Below are 21,015 nucleotides of genomic sequence, written 5' to 3' on the forward strand. Positions count from 1 at the left end.
TTTGTCTTCTTCTGGGACTCCTATGATTTGAATGAGGGGTGTTTAACATTGTCTCAGAGGTCTCTGAGGTTATCCTCATTTCTTTTAATTATTTTTTCTTTTTTTTCTCCCTGCTTCATTTATTTCCACCATTCTTTCTTCCACCTCACTTATTCTATCTTCTGCGTCAGTTATTCCACTGTTGGTTCCCTCCAAAGTGTTTCTGAACTCAGTTGTTATGTTAGTCATTATTGATCGACTCTTTTTTATTTCTTCTAGGTCCTTGTTAAACATTTCTTTCATCTTCTCAATCCTTGTCTCCAGACAATTTATCTTTAACTCCATTTTGTTTTCAAGATTTTGTATCAATTTTACTATCATTATTCTGAATTCTTTTTCAGGTAGACTCCCTATCTCCTCCTCTTTTGTTTGATTTGGTAGTCATTTATCATATTCCTTTACCTGCTAAATATTTCTCTGCCTTTTCATTTTCTTTAGATTGTTGTGTTTGGGGTCGCCTTTCTGTATGCTGGAAATTTGTGGTTCCTGTTTATTGTGGACATTCCTCCCTGTGGGTGGGGTTGAACGAGTGGCTTGTCAAGGTTTCCTGGTTAAGGAAGCTTGTGTCCGTGTTCTGCTGGGTGGAGCTGGATCTCTTCTCTCTGGAGGGCAATGAAGGGTCCAGTAGTGAGTTCTGAGGTGTCTATGGGTTTGGTGTGACTTTTGGCCGCCTGCATTTTAATGCTCAGGGTTATGTTCCTGCATTGTTGGAGAATCAGCCTGGTATGTCTTGCTCTGAAACTTGTTGGCTCTTGGGTAGAGCTTGGTTTCAGTGTAGGTATGGAGGCTTTTGGATGAGCTCTTGTGAATTAATGTTCCCGGAGTCAGGAGGTTTCTGGTGTTCTCAAGTTTTGGATTTAAGCCTTCTGCCTCTGGCTTTCAGTCTTATTCTTACAGTTGCCTCAAGACTTCTCCATCCATACAGCACCAATGATAAAGCATCTAGGTTAATGGTGAAAAGATTCTCCACAGTGAGGGACACCCAGAGAGATTCACAGAGTTACATAGAGAAGAAAAAAGGGAGGAGGGAGATAGAGATGACCAGGAGGAGAAATGGGGGAATCAAAAGAGGAGAGCAATCTAGCCAGTAATCAATTCCCTATGTGCTCTCCACAGTCTGGAACACTCAGAGAGGTTCACAGAGTTACATAGAGAAGAAGGAGGAAGGGAAGAGATAGAGGTAACCTAGGGGAGAAAAAGGATAGTCAAAATGGGAGAGAGCAATCAAACCAGTAATCACACTTCTAAGTAAAAATGGGTACTGAAGATTGGATTCTTAAACGTATTGATAACAGTTACAAAAAGCAAATATTCAAAATCTAGAGTAGAGGTTAGACTCTCAAAAATATAATATTAAAAAAAAATCACAAAAAATATAAAATATATATATATATGAAATTTGCTTTAAAATAGGGTCCTTTTTTGCAAGGTAACAGTAGGTTATCAAATGAAAATTAAAGGAGTAATAAAGAACTTAAAAATAAAAAAGGATAATAGTAAAATATATCCAGGAATTTCTCTGGAGATGTTGAGGGCAGTGTGTGGTCACTTCAGTTTCAGATAGTTCCTTGTTCCAGCTTATACTTTTTCTCAAGGTCTATAGGCTCCTTCCAATGTAGTCAGTGCTAACTACAGGGTTTTAATCTGTTGCACCTGTCACTTCCAAAGTGCTTCCCTCTTCTTTGTTTCGTTTGGCTTCCTCTGTTTGCAAGTCTCTTCAGTGTCTAATTTCCACCCTGACACAAGGGGGTGAAGGTGGTCACTTATTTAGACTCACTTATTTAGGCTCACTTGTTCAGTTGTGCTGTGGGGATGGAGGAACACTGCAAACAAATATCACTGGCATATGTGGGAAATGCTCGCAGTGTCTAGGCCACACTGGGTTTTCCCCTGCTTATGGCATGTGTGCTTTTCCAGTCTACACTGCTCAGGCTCCAGGTTGCTCTGCAGAGGAACTGTCTAAAGTGGGTCCTGGGTTGAATGCACTTCCCAGGTCTAAGCCACTCAGGTTCAGGTTCTCAGGTATGCCACAAAGGCACAGACTTGGTTGGGTATGCATTGTGTACCCATCCCAGGTCCGAGCAGCTCAGGTGACCAGGTGCTGGCAAGCGCACTCTCCCAGGTGGACAGTGTGTCTTATCACCTCCCCGGTCCCAGGCCCTCGGTTTCCTGGGTGCTCAGCGAGAGCACCGAGAGCATCATCTCAAGTGTGCCATGTGTCTTCTCCGGGGAGCTGATCTCTGACTGCGACCCTCCTGGCGGATGTCAACCATCCAGGAAACCAGTAAAATTTGGTTAGCAACTGGGAGTCGGCTCACAGTTTGGTGAAGGATGCCATTTCTGGGGCCGAGATGGATGCCCTCACTCTCCAGCTCTGGCTGTCTCCTACCTGCCTCTCTGCCTCCAGCGGGAGATGGGCCAGTCTGCAGCCAGCTAGCTCTCCTCTGGTGTTTGCTCAAACTTTTATTCTGTGAGCAGACCCTGCTGTGCCTTAGGTTAGAGTTTTTCATGGGAAAGTTCTATCTCTCTCTCTCTCTTTTTTTTTTTTTTTTTCTCTCTCTCTCTGGCTATCCCACAGTTTGGGTTGCTATCTCAGGTTAGCTCCCTCAGATCATCCTCAGGGCATTCGGGCCTGGTCCTTCCCCTAAGCATGCAATCTGCACCTCCCTGTTCAGCCCCCACTTGCTGCTGGCGGACACAAGCATCTGGATTACTTCTCTGCTGGGCGTTGTGGTTAGGCACGTAATCTGTGTGTGTGTGTGTGTGTGTGTGTGTGTGTGTGTGTGTTTTCCTCCCAGTTATGTTGCCCTCTGAGATTCCAAAGCCCACAACAGACCCACCAGTGAGAGGGTTTCCTGGTGTTTGGGAACTTCTCCTCCTTTACAACTCCCTCTCTGGGATGGGTCTCCATCCCTAACTCTTTTGTCTCTCTTTTTATCTTTTATATTTTGTCCTACCTCCTTTTGAAGAGAATGGGCTGCCTGTCTGGGTGCTTGATGTCCTCTGCCAGCATTCAGAAATTGTTTTGTGGAATTTGCTCAGCGTTCAAATGATCTTTTGATGAATTTGTGTGGGACAAAGTGGTCTCCCCATCCTATTCCTCTGACGTCTTCTAAAAAATATTTTTGAAAGATAGTTTGGTACTTTCTTTTCAGTTTTTGAAGTGATTCTTTGTCTCCCAATTATTGATTTTATTTATGAAAGATCAACTTTGAAAAGACACAAGTGAACAAGTTTGACTTTCTGTGTTGTGAATGGAAGGAGGTTAAGCAATTTTAACAGTTTCCTTTATAAACTATTGCATCATTGAATTTTATACCATTCACTGCTGCTGCTGCTGCTGCTGCTAAGTCGCTTCAGTCCTGTCCGACTCTGTGCGACCCCATAGACAGCAGCCAACTAGGCCCTGCCGTCTCTGGGATTCTCCAGGCAAGAACACTGGAGTGGGTTGCCATTTCCTTCTCCAATGCATGAAAGTGAAAAGTGAAAGGAAAGTCGCTTAGTCATGTCCGACTCTTAGCGACCCCATGGACTGCAGCCTACCAGGCTCCTCGGTCCATGGGATTTCCCAGGCAAGAGTACTGGAGTGGGGTGGGTGCCATTGCCTTCTCCCATACCATTCACTACTTTGTATTTAAAAAGTAGAATTAGAAACACAATGTAAAGAAACTGAATTTGTAATAAATGTCAGGTTCAGTTTATGAAATGAATGGAAACAGTCTGCATGGTTGTCATGGGTTAATAACTAAATCAATTTTTAAAGAGATCTCTGAACAATAACGCCAAATTAATCAGCCACTGATTCATTTGTACTGTCATAAAAACTAAAAAAGTGAATTAAAATATGGGCAAATTCTTTTCAGTCAAACACTTGTTGTTAAAAAAAAAAGTGTTTTATTTAACGTAGATAATAGAGTGTCTTTTATGAATTCTTAGGGAATGGAAACCGATAATGGTTTATAAAACTTCAGATCTATGGAAGTAATTAAAAGCCTGGGAATATAGTTACATTGCTTCTTAGTGAAATATATCAATCTTGACTTTATTTCATGTTAAAAATTTTTTTCTTGAAGTTTAAACAATTTTTTTAAAGCCTAAAATTTACAAGCAACTGTATGAGTCCTATCATTTACTGTAAATCAGAATTGTCTTCTTTATCAGTTCAGTTCATTTCAGTCACCCAGTTGTGTCCAACTCGTTGTGACCACATGAACTGCAGCATGCCAGGCCTCCCTGTCCATCACCAAACTCCCAGAGTTTACTCAAGCTCATGCCCAATGAGTTGGTGATGCGATTCAACCACCTCATCCTTTGTTGTCACCTTCTCCTCCCGCCTTCAATCTTTCCCAGTGTCAGGGTCTTTTCTAATGAGTCAGTTCTTCACATCGGGTGGCCAAAGTATTGGAGTTTCAGCTTCAACATCAGTCATTCCAATGAATATTCAGGACTGATTTCCTTCCAGTGACTTATCTCCTTTAGGATGGACTGGTTGGATCTCCTTGCAGTCCAAGGGACTCTCAGGAGTCTTCTCCAACACCACAGTTCAAAAGCATCAATTCTTCGGTGCTCAGCTTTCTTTATAGTCCAACTTTCACATCTATACATGATTACCTGAAAAATCATAGCTCTGACTATATACACCTTTGTTGGCAAAGTCTCTGGTTTTTAATACGCCATCTAGGTTTGTCTTAGTTTCTCTTACAAGGAGTAAAGTGAAAGTGAAGTAGCTCAGTAGTGTCTGACTCTTTGCGACCCCCATGGACTCTAGCCTACCAGGCTTCTCCATCCATGGCATTCTCCAGGCAAGGATACTGTAGTGGGTTGCCATTTCCTTCTCCAGGGATCTTACCGATCCAGGGATCAAACCCGTGTCTCCCGTATTGCAAGCAGACGCTTTACCATCTGAGAGACCAGGGAAGCCCAAGCATTTTTTAATTTCATGGCTGTAGTCACCATCTGCAATGATTCTGGAGCCCCCCAAAATGAAGTATGTCACTGTTTCCACTCTTTCCCCATCTATTTGCCATGAAGTGATGGGATCAGATGCCATGATCTTAGTTTTCTGAATGTTGAGTTTTAAGCCAACTTTTTCATTCTCCTCTTTCACTTTCATCGAGAGGCTTTTTAGTTCCTCTTCACTTTCTGCCATAAGGGTGGTGTCATCTGCACATCTGAGGTTACTGATATTTCTCCCAGCAATCTTGATTCCAGCTTGTGCTTCAACCAGTCTGGCATTTCACATGATGTACTCTGCATATAAGTTAAATAAACAAGGTGACAATATACAGCCTTGACATACTCTTTTCCCAATTTGGAACAAGTCTGTAGTTCCATGTCCATTTCTAATTTTTGTTTCTTAACCTACATACAGATTTCTCAGGAAGCAGGTCAGGTGGTCTGGTATTCCCATCTCTTTAAGAATTTTCCACAGTTTTCTGTTATTCACACAGCCAAAGACTTTAATGTAGTCAATAAAGCAGAAGTAGATGTTTTTCTGGAATTCTCTTGCTTTTTCTATGATCCAATGAATGTTGGGAATTTGACTTCTGGTTTCTCTCACTTTTTTGAATCCAGCTTTAAAATCTGGAAGTTCTCAGTTCACATACTGTTGATGCCTGGTTTTGAGGATTTTGCGTGTTACTTTGCTAGCGTGTGAGATAAATACAATTTTGTGGTAGTTTGAACATTCTTTGGCATTGCCTTTCTTTGGGATTGGAATGAAAAACTGACCTTTTCCAGTCCTATGTTCACTGCTGGTTTTCCAAATTTGCTGGCATATTAAGTGTGGCACTTTAACAGCATCATCTTTTAGAATTTGAAATAGCTCAGCTGGAATTCCATTATCTCCACTAGCTTTATTCCTAGTGATCCTTCCTAAGACACACTGGACTTCAAACAAAAATCAAGATGTCTACATGAGTTATAGCACCATCATGCTTATATGGGTCATTAAGATCTTTTTCGTATAGTTCTTCTGTGTATTCTTGCTACCTCTTCTCAACATTTTCTGCTTATGTTAGGTCCACACTGTTTCTGTCCTTTATTGTACCCATCTTTGCATGAAATTTTTCCTTCATATCTTTAATTTTCTTGAAAAAATTGCTAATCTTTCCCATTCTATTGTTTCCCTCTATTTCTTTGCATTGATCACTTAGCAAGACTTTCTTATCTTTCCTTGCTGTTCTTTGGAACTCTGAATTCAGATGGATATATCTTTCTTTTTCCTTTGCCTCTCACTTTTCTTCATTTCTCATCTACTTATAAGGCTTCCTCTGACAACCATTTTGATTTCTTCCATTTCTTCTTTTGGGGGATGGTTTTGATCATTGCCTCCTTTAAAATGTTATGAACCTCTGTCCATAGTTCTTCAAGTACTTCAGATCTAATCCCTTGAATCTATTTGTCACTCCCATTGCATAATTTTAAGGGATCTGATTTAGTCATACCTGAATGGTTTAGTGGTTTTTCCTATTTTTCTCAATTTAAGTCTGAATTTTGCAAAAAGGAGTTCATAATCTGAGCCACAGTCAGCTCCTGGTCTTGTTTTTGCTGACTATATAGAGTTTTTCCATATTTGGCTGCAAAGAATATAATGAATACTTAGCTTAGTGTATTAAACCCTTACCAAATAATATATCTAGTTTAAATATTTTTCAAAATAACAGAAAACAATGAGAAATCTGCCCTAAAGTTCTGGGCAAACTAATTCAAGATATAATCATCATGTCATTATAAAAATGATTTTATATTATGATACAGCTGAATGGAAGTTGAACACAAGAGAAAGTTGATTGCTTATATTATTTTGATTTTCTAAACAGATGTTTCCTTTAGGGTAAATTGCATTTTAATGTAACAGAGAGAAATGAGAAGGATATTTCAATATGTCTTATTTTCCAGAACGTTCTGCCAGAAAATTATCCTCATCATTTCATAATAAGTGGTTTTACCTTGATATTCACTCATTTTACAAATATTTTCATAGTTACTAGACATTATTATTGATTTACAGAACTGTCTGTACATATGAATCAATCATTCGTCCAATAGCTAACTGTGATTACATCATGTATTATGGATAGTCCTAAAACATAAGACATATTAAGGTAATAAATAGAAATTAAAGGGATTGAAAAGTATCCTAATAAATAGTAAAATGCTGTCATTTTAAATGTTCCCTAAACATCGTTGCATTCCAGTTATTGTCCTAAAATAAAGATACTAAGTTATTTCCATTAACTTCATTTATTCTAAAACTTTTTAAAGACACAAATAAAACAATCTTTCCAGTATGAATAATGAAATATTTTGGTTTAGAATTAACATGAAATTGATGTAAATATCTAGAAGATACAGATATGGAAATGCATACTTATATTTACAGGCAAGTAAAGAAAACTCTCTAAAGTACATAGTTCACTCCTGGGTCAGATGGGAAATTTAATTCTTCTTGATATGTTAGTAAAATATCCAAACTCTTGGCTGAAATCTATTTTTATTTCTTCAAAAAAAGGCCCATTGTTTTGGTGGAGACAAACAAGTGTATGTTTGACAGGTTTGTGTGTTACTTTATGTATACATATTATGCATACATATTATATAATTTGCTCATTGCTTATTTTATTATAATTATCTTTTAAGACAGCCAATACAACATCCAATAGATTTCTAGGAGTGGGTATTGTGTTTTTTCCTATTTTTAAGGTAAATATTGGTATTGTTTTATGATCAGATACTACAGTCACCCACACCCATACATATCCCAGAACATGTAAATGTTTGACATAAACCATCACTTAGTGAAGCTATGCCTTTTCTAAATTTCATGCAAGTTCATCTGACAACAGGGATGACCCATTAACCTAAAGAGATATTCCAGTTCATTGGCATTTCCATTTGATTTCCAACTCATAACCTACTTTATTTGTCTTTATTTTTCACTAATATATTTTGGTATTTCCTGTCTACCATTTTGGAGAAGGCAATGGCACCCCACTCCAGTACTCTTTCCTGGAAAATCCCATGGATGGAGGAGCTTGATGGGCTGTAGTCCATGGGGTCGCTAAGAGTCGGACACGACTGAGCGACTTCCCTTTCACTTTTCACTTTCATGCTTTGGAGAAGGAAATGGCAACCCACTCCAGTGTTCTTGCCAGGAGAATCCCAGGGATGGGGGAGACTTGTGAGCTGCCATCTCTGGGGTCGCACAGAGTCGGACACGACTGATGTGACTTAGCAGCATCAGTCTACCATTTTAATAATTTTTTAAAAAGGGATACATAAAATATCTACCATATCCCTCTATTTGTCTTAAATCCTGTCTGCAAGATTTTGAATTTGGCTGATTCCAAATTATAAAATTCTTGCTCATGCCTATACTCAAACGATTTTATACTGATGTGAAAAGTCATACAGCATTTTTACCATTTTCTATAATAAGTCAGAATCCGTCAGTTCAGTTCAATTCAGTCGCTCAGTTGTGTCTGACTCCTTGCAACCCGATGAATTGCAGCACGCCAGGCCTACCTGTCCATTACCAACTCCAACTTTTTCACTCTCCTCTTTCACCTTCATCAAGAGGCTTTTTAGTTCCTCTTCACTTTCTGCCATAAGGGTGGTGTCATCTGCATATCTAAGGTTACTGATATTTCTCCCAGCAAGTTTGATTCCAGCTTGCTCTTCTTCCAGCCCAGCATTTCTCATGATGTACTCTGCATATAAGTTAAATAAGCAGGGTGACAATATACAGCCTTGACGTATTCCTTTTCCTATTTGGAACCAGTCCGTTGTTCCATGTCCAGTTATAACTGTTGCTTCCTGACCTGCATACAGGTTTCTCAAGAGGCAGGTCAGGTGGTCTGGTATTCCCATCCCTTTCAGAATTTTCCACATTTTATTGTGATCCACACAGTCAAAGGCTTTGGCATAGTCCATAAAGCAGAAATAGATGTTTTTCTGGAACCCTCTTGCTTTTTTGATGATCTAGCAGATGTTGGTAATTTGATCTCTGGTTCCTCTGCCTTTTCTAAAACCAGCTTGAACATCTAGAAGTTCATGGTTCAAGTATTGCTGAAGCCTGGCTTGGAGAATTTTGAGCATTACTTTACTAGTGTGTGAGATGAGTCCAATATGCTACCGGAAATCAATGGAGAAATAACTTCAGAAAGAATGAAGGGATGGAGCCAAAGCAAAAACAAGACCCACTTGTGGATGTGACTGGTGAATGAAGCAAGTCCAATGCTGTAAAGAGCAATATTGCATAGGAATCTGGAATGTTAGGTCCATGAATCAAGGCAAATTGGAAGTGGTCAAACAGGAGATGACAAGAGTGAACGTCGACATTCTAGGAATCAGCGAACTAAAATGGACTGGAATGGGTGAATTTTACTAAGATGACCACGATATCACTACTGTGGGCAGTAATCCCTTAGAAGAAATGGAGTAGCTATTATGGTCAACAAAAGAATCCGAAATGCAATTCTTGGATGCAGTCTCTAAAACGACAGAATGATCTCTGTTCGTTTCCAAGGCAAACCATTCAATATCACAGTAATCCAACCAGTAACGCTGAAGAAGCTGAAGTTGAACGGTTCTCTGAAGACCTACAAGACCTTTTAGAACTAACACCCCAAAAAGATGTCCTTTTCATTATAGGGGAGTGGAATGCAAAAGTAGGAATTCAAGAAACACCTGGAGTAACAGGCAAATTTGGTCTTGGCATACGGAATGAAGCAGGGCAAAGGCTAATAGAGTTTTGCCAAGAGAACACACTGGTCATAGCACACACCCTCTTCCTACAATACAAGAGAAGACTCTACATATGGACATCACCAGATGGTCAACACTGAAATCAGATTGATTATATTCTCTGCAGCTAAAGATGGAGAAGCTCTATACAGTCAGCAAAAACAAGACCAGGAGCTGACTGTTTCTCAGATTATGAAGTCCTTATTGCCAAATTCAGACTTAAATTGAATAAAGTAGGGAAAACCATTAGACCATTCAGGTATGACCTAAATCAAATCCCTTATGATTATACAGTGTAAGTGAGAAATAGATTTAAGGGCCTAGATCTGATAGATAGAGTGCCTGACGAACTATGGAATGAGGTTCATGACACTGTACAGGAGACAGAGATCAAGACCATTCCCATGGAAAAGAAATGCAAAAAAAGAAATGACTGTCTGAAGAGGCCTTACAAATAGCTGTGAAAAGAAGAGAAGCAAAAAGCAAAGGAGAAAAGGAAAGATATAAGCATCTGAATGCAGAGTTCTAAAGATTAGCAAGGAGAGATAAGAAAACCTTCCTCAGGGATCAATGCAAAGAAATAAAGGAAAACAACAAAATGGGAAAGACTGAGATCTCTTCAAGAAAATTAGAGATACCAAGGGGACATTTCATGCAAAGATGGCTTGATAAAGAACAGAAATGGTATGTACCTAACAGAAGCAGAAGATATTAAGAAGAGGTGGCAAGAATACACAGAAGAACTGTACAAAAAAGATCTTCATGACCAAGATAATCACTTTTGTGTGATCACTCACCTAGAGCCAGACATCCTAGAGTGTGAAGTCAAGTGGGCCTTAGAAAGCATCACTACGAACAAAGCTAGTGGACATGATGGAATTCCAGTTGAGCTATTTCAAATCCTGAAAGATGATGCTGTGAAAGTGCTGCACTCAAAATGCCAGCAAATTTGGAAAACTCATCAGTGGCCACAGGACTGGAAAAGGTCAGTTTTCATTCCAATCCCAAAGAAAGGCAATGTCAAAGAATAAGTCAGAATAGACATATTTAAATTAGTTATATATTTAAACAGATTAATTTTATGCTATGTGCATTTCACCACAATAAAATCATAAAAAATACAACATAAATCACAGCCATTTAAGTTTACTGCCCAGAAGTCTGGAGAAGGCAATGGCAACCCACTTGTGTATTCTTGCCTGGAAAATCCCATGGGCAGAGGATGCAGTCCATGGGGTTGCTAAGAATCGGACAGGACTGAGCGACTTCACTTTCACTTTTCACTTTTCACTTTCATTCATTGGAGAAGGAAATGGCAACCCACTCCAGTGTTCTTGCCTGGAGAATCCCAGGGACGGCGGATCCTGGTGGGCTGCTGTCTATGGGGGTCGCACAGAGTCAGACACGACTGAAGCGATTTAGCAGCAGCAACAGCAGCAGCCCATAAGTCCATGAGTTAGCTGTGCTCTCCTTTTGATCTGAGCTGGGCTCCACTAAGTTTAAATTTGTGTGCCTATGTTTACCAGTGGATCAAGTAGGTGGCTTGACTTATGTGGGATGAACTTTTTACATGTATGTTTTCCTGGGACAATCAGGTTGGTTTAGCTGTGTCTTTTTATGTCTCGTCTCCAGCAAACTAGTCTGGACTTTGACTCAGGATGGAGACAGGAGTCTAAAAAGAGGCTAAAAGTGTGTAAAACTGCTGAGCCTTGGGTTCAGAATTGTAATATCACTGCCACCAAGTTCTAGTAGTCCCAGTAAGTCACAATAATAACCCAGGTTCAGGAGGCAGGGAAACAGACTCCACAATTTGAAGACAGAAGCTTCAAAATTATCTCAAAAGAATGAATAGAAGGAGTTTGCTAACAACCTACCAAAATGATAAATTATCTTTCAATATTTTGCTAATATAGAAATTGTTCTGTCCTGTGCTTTTGGACTGTAGCCCACCAGGCTCCTCTGTCCAAGATATTTTCCAGGCAAGAATACTGGCGTAAGCTGTCATTTCCTTCTTCAGGGGTTCTTCCCTACTCAGGGACTGAACCTGTGTCTCTTGGGTTTCCTGCATTGGCAGGCTGATTCTTTACCACTGCATCACCTGGGAAGCCCTCTTACAGAGAAAGTTCATGTAATGTAGTAAGTTTTTTGAATATTTTGAAGAAATTATGCATCTATTTGTTGTATCATTTTACTTAAAGATTTATGTATGCAAATTTTCATATGCATTATAACTATGTCATTCACATAGACATGTACATTATATTCATAAAATAATAAGTATATTCAAAGTAAACATGTTATAGATAAATTTATATTAGAAATACATTTATTATAAAACATATAATTCATATAATACATATTCTACATGAAGGATATCATTTTCACATTATGTATATGCACATTTAACTTATAATGTGAGCCCTCTATAATTAACATGCAAAATTCTAATACCATATGTATTTTCAATTCATTCCCTCTTTCAATTCCTTTTACTTGATAATATCAGAGCAGAATTTGAGCAGTCCATTAGGCTAAAAAATAAAGTGTTCAGAGAAAATGAATATATCATTCTGTTCACTTTCAGTAAGTTTCTTCACTCCAATACTTGAAAAAATAATAATGCTATTTTTTGTGCTTTGTCACACCAAAAACACTGTTCACCTTAGAGCCTTTACACTGGCTGTTCTCTCTGTCTGCAAAGATCTTTTCATAGATATGATGCTAGTAACTTCTTCACTTCTTCAAGCATTTGCTAAAGAATTGTATTACAATGAAATTTAATCATACTATTTCATTTAAATGATCGTCATTGAGGTGGAGTTTTATTCCATCAGGATTTTTCAGTTCTGGGCTCTGGTGTCATTTGAAGATAGATAATCTTTGTTGTGAAGAAAGAAATGGCAACCCACTCCAGTATTCTTGCCTAGAGAATCCTGTGGACAGAGGAGCCTGGTAGGGCTGCTGTCCATAGGGTAGAACACAGTCGGATAGGACTGAAGAGACTTAGCATTCATGCATGCATTGGAAAAGGAAATGGCAACCCACTCCAGTATTCTTGCCTGGAGAATCCCAGGGACAGAGGAGCCTGGTGGGTGGCTGCCTATGGGGTTGCACAATGTTGGACATGACTGAAGCAACTTAGTAGCAGCAGCAGCAATTCTTTGTTGTGGGGCCAGCTCTCTGCATTGTATTGAAAGTGAAAGTGAAAGTCACTCAGTCCTATCCGACTCTTTGCAACCCCATAGACTATACTGTCCATGGAATTCTCTAGGCCAGAATACTGGAGTGGGTAACCTTTACCTTCTCCAGGGGATCTTCCCAACCCAGAGATCGAACCCAGGTCTCCTGCATTGCAGGCGGATTCTTTACCAACTGAGCTATCAGGGAAGACCAGTTAATAGGATGTTAAGTCATATCCCTGGACTCCAAATATTAGATGACAGTAATGTCCCACACACAAAAATTGTGGCAATGAAAGATGATTTTAGGTATTGGCAAATATCCCCTGGGGGCCTGTAGAAACATCCCTTTCCTTCTCAACACATACACATGGTGGAGAACCGTTGTAGTAGGTTATAATGCATGTATCAACATTTTATTCAATTGAAAATAGTTCTGGAATTAGAGGTATTTTAGCAACAACATTATGACTAAGAATTCACAGAATTCATTTTTTGATAACCTGATCTAAAGAAATAGCATTCCACTTTTCATTTTCAAAAAACACAAAATGAGATTTGATGCAGAAGCCAGACAAAAATAATTTCCAATTTTTTTTCCCCTTACATTCCTACAATGAGGAGGCTAGTCTTAAACCTAAACATAATGGTTACTATTTGGATATTTTATTTGTATCAGTCATAATGTTAAATGCATAATTAATTTATCTGTAAGAATAAATAGATTATTAAAAAGCTCCAAATGAAATAACATTTTCAGGTGTTTTTATAAGTAAATGTGAGAATGAAAATGGTCTCAATTACTGCCTAAGCAAGAAAATAGTTTAAAAGCAACCAATGATTTAATAGCTAATAGCTGTATATGGTACATGATGCGTTGCACATTGGGAAGGGGAATCAATCCATATAATCTGAATCCACAGAAAATCTACATAAATTGTTCATTTAACAGATAATTTATTAAAATTTTCTATAGATTACAAGTGATGTTCCACTGTCTTTTCTACCTAATGTAAGAAATTCATAGATTATGTAAATATGTGAGTCATACCTTTGAAAATGAAGCAGATACTTTATTTTAATCTTTCTATTCACAGAAGCTAGTAAAATTGTAATATAATTATGACTTAATGAATAGTTGTAGAATCAATTTGTTTTGATGTAGGTGATACATTTTGCCTGCCTTAAAATTGTACTTTATGTTACTTAATTCTTCCCTCTTAAAGTATACTTGGAACTCAAAATTATGTAAGAAAGTTCATCTGAATTTCCTAAAGAAGTAATCTAATAGCTTTCTCTTCAATCCATTCTTCTTTTACTCATGGGCTACACCCTGGACATTCAGTTGCCTTGTATTGGCTCTGCTATCGATCTCATCATGCTCTAAGTTATTTTTGTCTAGACTTCTGTTGCCATTAGACTGCCTTTTAACTTCTCCAATAACATCAGTATTCATCTTTACCTTCTCAACTATTTTACTGAAAAGCCCAAACAGAGTTCAACCAGTGTTTTCAACAAAAGCAGTGCACAGAGTACACGTATATCTGCAATAATATATAAATGTGTAAACTGAATGTCTACAATTATCTCAGGAGTCATAAGAAGGCAATGTTTTTCTAATTTCCTTATAACTGTATACACACACACACACACACACATGCACACAAGTCTATAATATCCTTGTGGTTCATTAGAATAATTCCCTAACTATTCACTATCTCCTAGTTGGAGTTACACTCATCCCATATGATTTGTTTGACAGATGGATTGTGAGTCAAAGTGGTAAAGGGTCACTTCAGGACCAAATGTAAAAGGTATCATGTAATTCAGCTTGGCCTTCTTTCTCTTGCTCTCCACCATAAGAGCAAGTGTCTGATGTAATGGCTTTCCTTGATTCTGTATTATGGAAAGAGTAGATAGGTTGAGCCAAATCAAGCCTACCTCAGGTGAGTCTAGCAGAGATTAGAAGACACAGAGTTTTCAAAAAACCTCTTGCAAAGCAAGGAAGAAGTACTGGAGCTTTAAGATTATTTTTATACTGTGTATCTTCATAGAAGCAAACTAACTTCAATCAATATCAATAGGATATTTCAGTCTTGCCTCACTATTCCAGAATTTCCTTCCCTATTGAAGTAAATTATACCAAGGTTAAAATTCAGGATTGTGTATTTTTCATGCATATCAAATCCAGAGGTTAAGTAGGTCCAGAATTAGTATTTCAGCAACTAAATAATGCCATGTAGGGCCAAGCTCCTTTTATATTTCCTTCGTTTCCTAGTAGCATATTGGATTTCCACATTTAAGCTTGTCTGTTTATGATCACAGATGGCTATGACAGTTTCATCAACCATGTTCTTACTCAAACCCATGAGGAGGGACAAGTGAATTTTTCTCATGCTTTTATTCTTTGCAATAGCAAGAAACTCCCCACCCCCAAACAAACCCATCCCCCTCCAAAAAAAAAAAAAAAAATCTGGAGGAATCTCAACAGACTTTAATTCACGCAGTATCAGTCAGATCTTCCCATAGTTATTCCTAAATCAATTACTGAGAGAAAAAAATTGTAATTTTCTTTAAAGTTTTAGGTTATTAAGACTTAGCTCTTCCTTGATTTTCCTGGTTTAAGGGAGAGTAAATAAAGTCAAGTTTGAAAGTTGTAGACAGGAGGGTAAGCTGCTAGTCACTTTTTTTTTTTTAATTAAAAGCTAGGTATATAGAAAGTAATAACATCTTTTTTTTTAGAGACACACAAAAATGTTATAGAACCATATTGTTTCCTAACATTTTTCTAAATGTCAGTGATTTTGCTTTTTTTGTTAACCTACCACACTTATGATTACAATGCTAGGAAAATATGTAAAGTAAACATGTCTTGTACAGTGCTACATTTTTATTAAAATTTAATGAAAAGTTCTGAAATGCACAACCTGGCACAGCTCGGATGAAATGTGTTTTGCTAAGCATATTCTTCAGAAAAGTAAAACAAATCATTATGGAAAATATTAATCTACTTTTCTGCTTTGACTTGGGTATTGTATTGGTATATTCAAGCTGCCATAACTAATTTCCACTGACTATGTCACTTATAAAATATAAATTTCTTTTGTCATAGCTCTAGAGACTGGAAGTCCAAGATCAAAGACCAAAAACAGTGTTGGTTTCTCCTGAGCCTTTTCTCCTTGGCTTGCAGATGGCCGCATTCTCTTGGTGTTCTCATGTTCTCATATGTCCTTTTTCCAGTGTATACATCTTCCTGATCTCTCTCTTCTTGTAAAGGCACAGTCAGATTGGAATTGGATTCCACCTTTATAACCTCATTTAACTTTACCTTCTTTAAGATGTTATCTCCAAATACAATCAGATTGCACGTTAAGACCTCAACATATGAATTTTAGGAGAAAACAATTGAATCAATAGCAGGTATATTTCTCTAGGTCGATAGAAGTTGCTACCCTCCTCTAAGGTTTGTTTGTTTGTTTTTGCCTTATTTTCATATTCTAAATTTTATTTTGTTAGCCTGGATTTTTTTCTACAATTCTAAGAATACAATTTAAAAAAATATTTCCACCTATCAGATGTTACCTATGATCCCAAAGTGTAATTTTTCAGCCCTTCATTAAAGGTGTTATGATGCTGAGAAAAAGCTTTCAGATATCAGAGTTTTAGCCTTGAATAATCTCCATGACTACTAATCAGTCTGGATTTTTTTTTCCAACACTGTTTTTTACAATAATTTAAAACATTTAGGACAAAGTGCATGAAACAACTTCTTTCAAAATCAATTTGTTAAGAATGAAATGCACAAAATGTATTCAAAATGAAAATTATAAACCAGCGCTTTCCTTCTGACTGCATTCAGCCATAAAATATTAAGTGGAATATTAAGAATAACAATTAAAGAGCTTAGCTTTTAAGCTGTCTGGTGGTGTGTAAGATTCAGTTCTTTATTGCCTATTAGAAAAATTACTCAAGATGGCTTTAGTTATTCTAAGTGAATATAGAACTGCTTGCTCAGCCACAGTGGCAGAAAGTACTTAATGAGTACTAAAAGTTCTTACATTTTCATTTTGGATAAACTATTTTGCAATTTTTCAGAGGTGAGTTTATTTAATTGGAATAAAATTTAAAATGATATTATATTTAAAATAAATCATTACAACTAAATTGTTCCTAACCCTGGAAACATTTGAAAAGTTATTTTCAATGTCTCTCTTCTAGGACAGTCAATCACATTTTATTAAAGTTCCTAATGACTAGAAATAGGAAATAAATGCATAGAAGATATCTATATTATAAGAAAACCACTGCTGGTTTGAGACAAAGTCCATTTTTGATTAAAAACAGTTTATTATGTGCTTTTTAATAAAAAGTATGCTGTAAGTGGAAATGAGGTAATTGAAGGCATAGGCCTCTTAGTAACTGACTGCTCAGCTCTACAAGGTGAGAAGGATATAGCATAAGAAGTGAGAAGGAAAAAAAAAAAAAAAACTTTCTTCTTAATGAAAACTGCTGGCTGCAACATGAACACGGGATTTTATTTCAGTTTATGTGAATTCTTTCTTTCATTGGTAATCTTAACTCTTCAGAAAATAACACGCTCTTCTGTGATAGCATAGCTTCTCCTTTTGTGTCTTGTAAGTAAAAGAGCTCTGGGATCAAGGTGATAAGAGTCTTTATCGAGTGCTTTAGAAGTCTAGGAAATAAGGGGTGGTATAATCGTGGCCTTCCAGGAGGGCTGTGGGAAAAAAAACAAAAAACAAAAAAACCTCCAGTACATCAGCTCTGGTGGTTGTACTTCACTAGATTCTTGTTTCAATGAGGTCAGACAACAGTAATTTGTTATGTGGGTCATGGCAGATTCCTTCTTCTAAACACTACAAACAATGACTCTTTTGTCAATATAAATACATCCTAATGCATTTAGTCTCCCTGTAGGCTGTATTACACACTTGAGAGCTATTGTGCCAAGTTCTGCCACTCAGCATTATAACAGCTTTTCATCTTGCCTTTTTTCCCCTACTTTATAATAAAAGAGAATAAAACACATGAGTAAAAGGTAAGGCTTGTTCTCAGTTTTTTAAATATACATTTTACTTTGCAGACATTATAAAAAATGAACATCACAAGAATGGGCAAGTTTTAAAATGTGTTTTAAGACAGGAATACAATACAGCAGAAAAGTTATATTAATATTTCAGTTCATTCATATTTTTATTTCCTCACAAATAAACTTCTCTAAATCTATTCTTTCCCTTCATCCAAATAAATATCGAAAAAAAAAAAACTAGAAGAGGTAATTTGTCCTCAAAATTGTACACTAATGTAATACAATGAACAATGAAATTCCAAATATCTGGATCAATATTGATAGATCTTTCTATTGTTATTAGTATTGTTATTGTAAATTTCCTATCTTAAAATTCTTACAATTCCTGGAGCTTTAGATTTAATTAAATGAGAATGTACTAATATATTATGATGAGCCATTTTGTTACATATGCTCTTAGGTTTCCTTTTTCCTCATCCATTCATAAAACAAAGAGAAAGAACTAGGGGATTTCTACAGTCTCTTCAAATACTAATACACTTTATATGGTATTTTTTTCTATACTATCTTCACTTAATAAATCTGTATAGCAACCCCTCATCACACAAGAAAAAAAAAAAGTGACCACACATACACTAACAGATAAACTATAATAGATAATGGACTGAGTTTCAAATTGTGGATATCCTATTTTATTGTTCTGAGAAAAAAGTTATGAGGTCAAAAAGATTAGGTTTTGAAGTTTTTGTGTGTTGTAACTTTGAGAACAAGAAGGTTAACTCAGACAAACTGCAAAAAAATGCTTTTCTCAAAAATCTGTATAAATATATAAAGAAAAAACAACCTTGTTCTCAATGGGTCATGATGCCTGGAGGCAAAAAATCTTAGACAAGATGTTAAACAAAGGTCATTTGCTGTTTTAAGATTCAAAGATACTGTACTTTCCTTGTTCTCTGAAATCCACATTAAATTTTAAATGATCTGCTTATAGCAGGTGCATTTTATATATTTGTACTTGAAAAATTAACTCCATTTTCAAGTATTTATTGATAATAAGTTTTGCAAAACAAGTAGACATCAAGTAGCTGTTGAGTTGGCCCAAAAGTTTGTAACCCCAAAAAACTTTTGGGCAATCCCCTAAAGTACTTACCATATCAAAATTTCAATAATAATAGTTTTTTTCTGTTAAAATCATTTTCAAAGATCAGACATTTGGCAATGAAGTGTTAAAATGTGAGCACATATTTGTAGTACTGTGCTATTTAAACTACATAACACACCAGCAGCAGAGAAGTATTGGGATTGCCCAGTTTTAAACATGTGTGCTCACATTCTAACACTTGTCATTACCAAATGTCTGATCTTTGAAAATGATTTTAATAGAAAAATCAATTATTATTGAAACTTTTAATATGGTTAAGTACTTTAGTAAGTAATTTGTAAACACCTATGAATGCTCCTCTATTGTTTCTTGGTGGCTCCTCTCTTATCTCTTCAAACCTTCCCCTCCCTGATTAGTAACTGTGTGAATCTGTCCTTTGGGACTCAGGAAGGATCATGGAGGCTGGAGTCTGTTCTTTGCAAACAAGGAACAGGGCACTCAGGCTTCCATAACCAGGAGCCCCATAGGGTCTTGCCGGCTTCACCCTAATTATTAGATTAATATTATTTTATAAATACAGTTATTGTGTTTTTAAAAGATTCAGAATATTTCAAATATTGTTAAGGATATTGTCTTCTGATTTTTTTTTTTTTTTCTGTCTTCTGTTTGGAAAAACTCAGAAACTGTCAGAACCAAGAAGAGGTTAAAAAAATACGGTGTTCAGATTCTTATTTTTTGAGAGAGAAGTTACATACCCCTATCTTTTTGGAGCATATCTTTATTTTGTGTTACTGCAAGATCCTCCAAATTAACGTTGTGTTTTACTTTATTCAGCTCTAGAATTAGATGTCTCTAAAGATTCCTGGTTCTCTTTATTTGAGAATGGTATGTAGAAAGTAAGAAATGGGTTCTGGGTGTGCTTGCTGCTACTGGCATGTCACTGCTTTAAAGCCCTCCCAGTAGAATGAATCAGGAAATACATGTATGCATTCTAAGCTATGCATTCCTACATATCTATAATTACATGTGTATCTTGCCATTTGTATTAATATTAAACTGATTTGATGTCTCTGGCTCCAATCTAATCTAATTATCAAGTAGGTTGGTCTAGTCTTTTTTCCTTCTATATCATAACTTCCTTCTCCCTCACTGAGAACTCTATCTCCCACCATATACTCTCAACCTAATTTATTTCTTTAACAACAATATACACGTATAGTAGATTCAGAAGTGTTAAATTACACTGCTAATGATAAGCAAATTTAACCTTTAAATATCATTTCCAAATAGCTGTTCCATTGTATATATGCAATAGTTCATTTATTAATGCATCTGTAGAAAGACAAATTGGTTGCTTGATTTTTTTGTAATTATTAAGTAAATTTTCTAAAAACGTGTACATGAGCTGATTCATTGGAAAAGACCCTGATGCTGAGAAAGACTGAGGGCAGGAGAATGGGGAGAGAGAGGATGAGAAGGTTGAATGGCATCACCAACTCAATGGACATGAGTTTCAGCAAACTCCAGGAGATAGTGAAGGACAAGTAAGCCTGGCATGCTGCAGTTCATGGGATCACAAAGAGTCAGACACAACTTAGCAAATGAACAACAACAACACATGCACATACAGGTTCTTGTGTGAAAATAATTTCCACGCAACTATGCGGGAGCATAACTACAACACTGTGTGCAAATTTATATTTAATTTTATAATAAGTAGAAAATGACTCCTCTAACAATACTTGCAACAATCTATATTGTCAATCTTTTTAAATTTTGGTTTCATTTTAATAGTATGCAAAGGTATCTCATTGTTTCCTCAATTTACACATTTCTAGTGACAATCACAAAAAAAGGCAATGCCAAAGAATGCTCAAACTACTGCACAATTGCACTCATCT

Source organism: Bos indicus x Bos taurus, chromosome 20 (genome assembly GCF_003369695.1).
Source record: "Bos indicus x Bos taurus breed Angus x Brahman F1 hybrid chromosome 20, Bos_hybrid_MaternalHap_v2.0, whole genome shotgun sequence".
Lineage (NCBI taxonomy): Eukaryota > Metazoa > Chordata > Mammalia > Artiodactyla > Bovidae > Bos > Bos indicus x Bos taurus.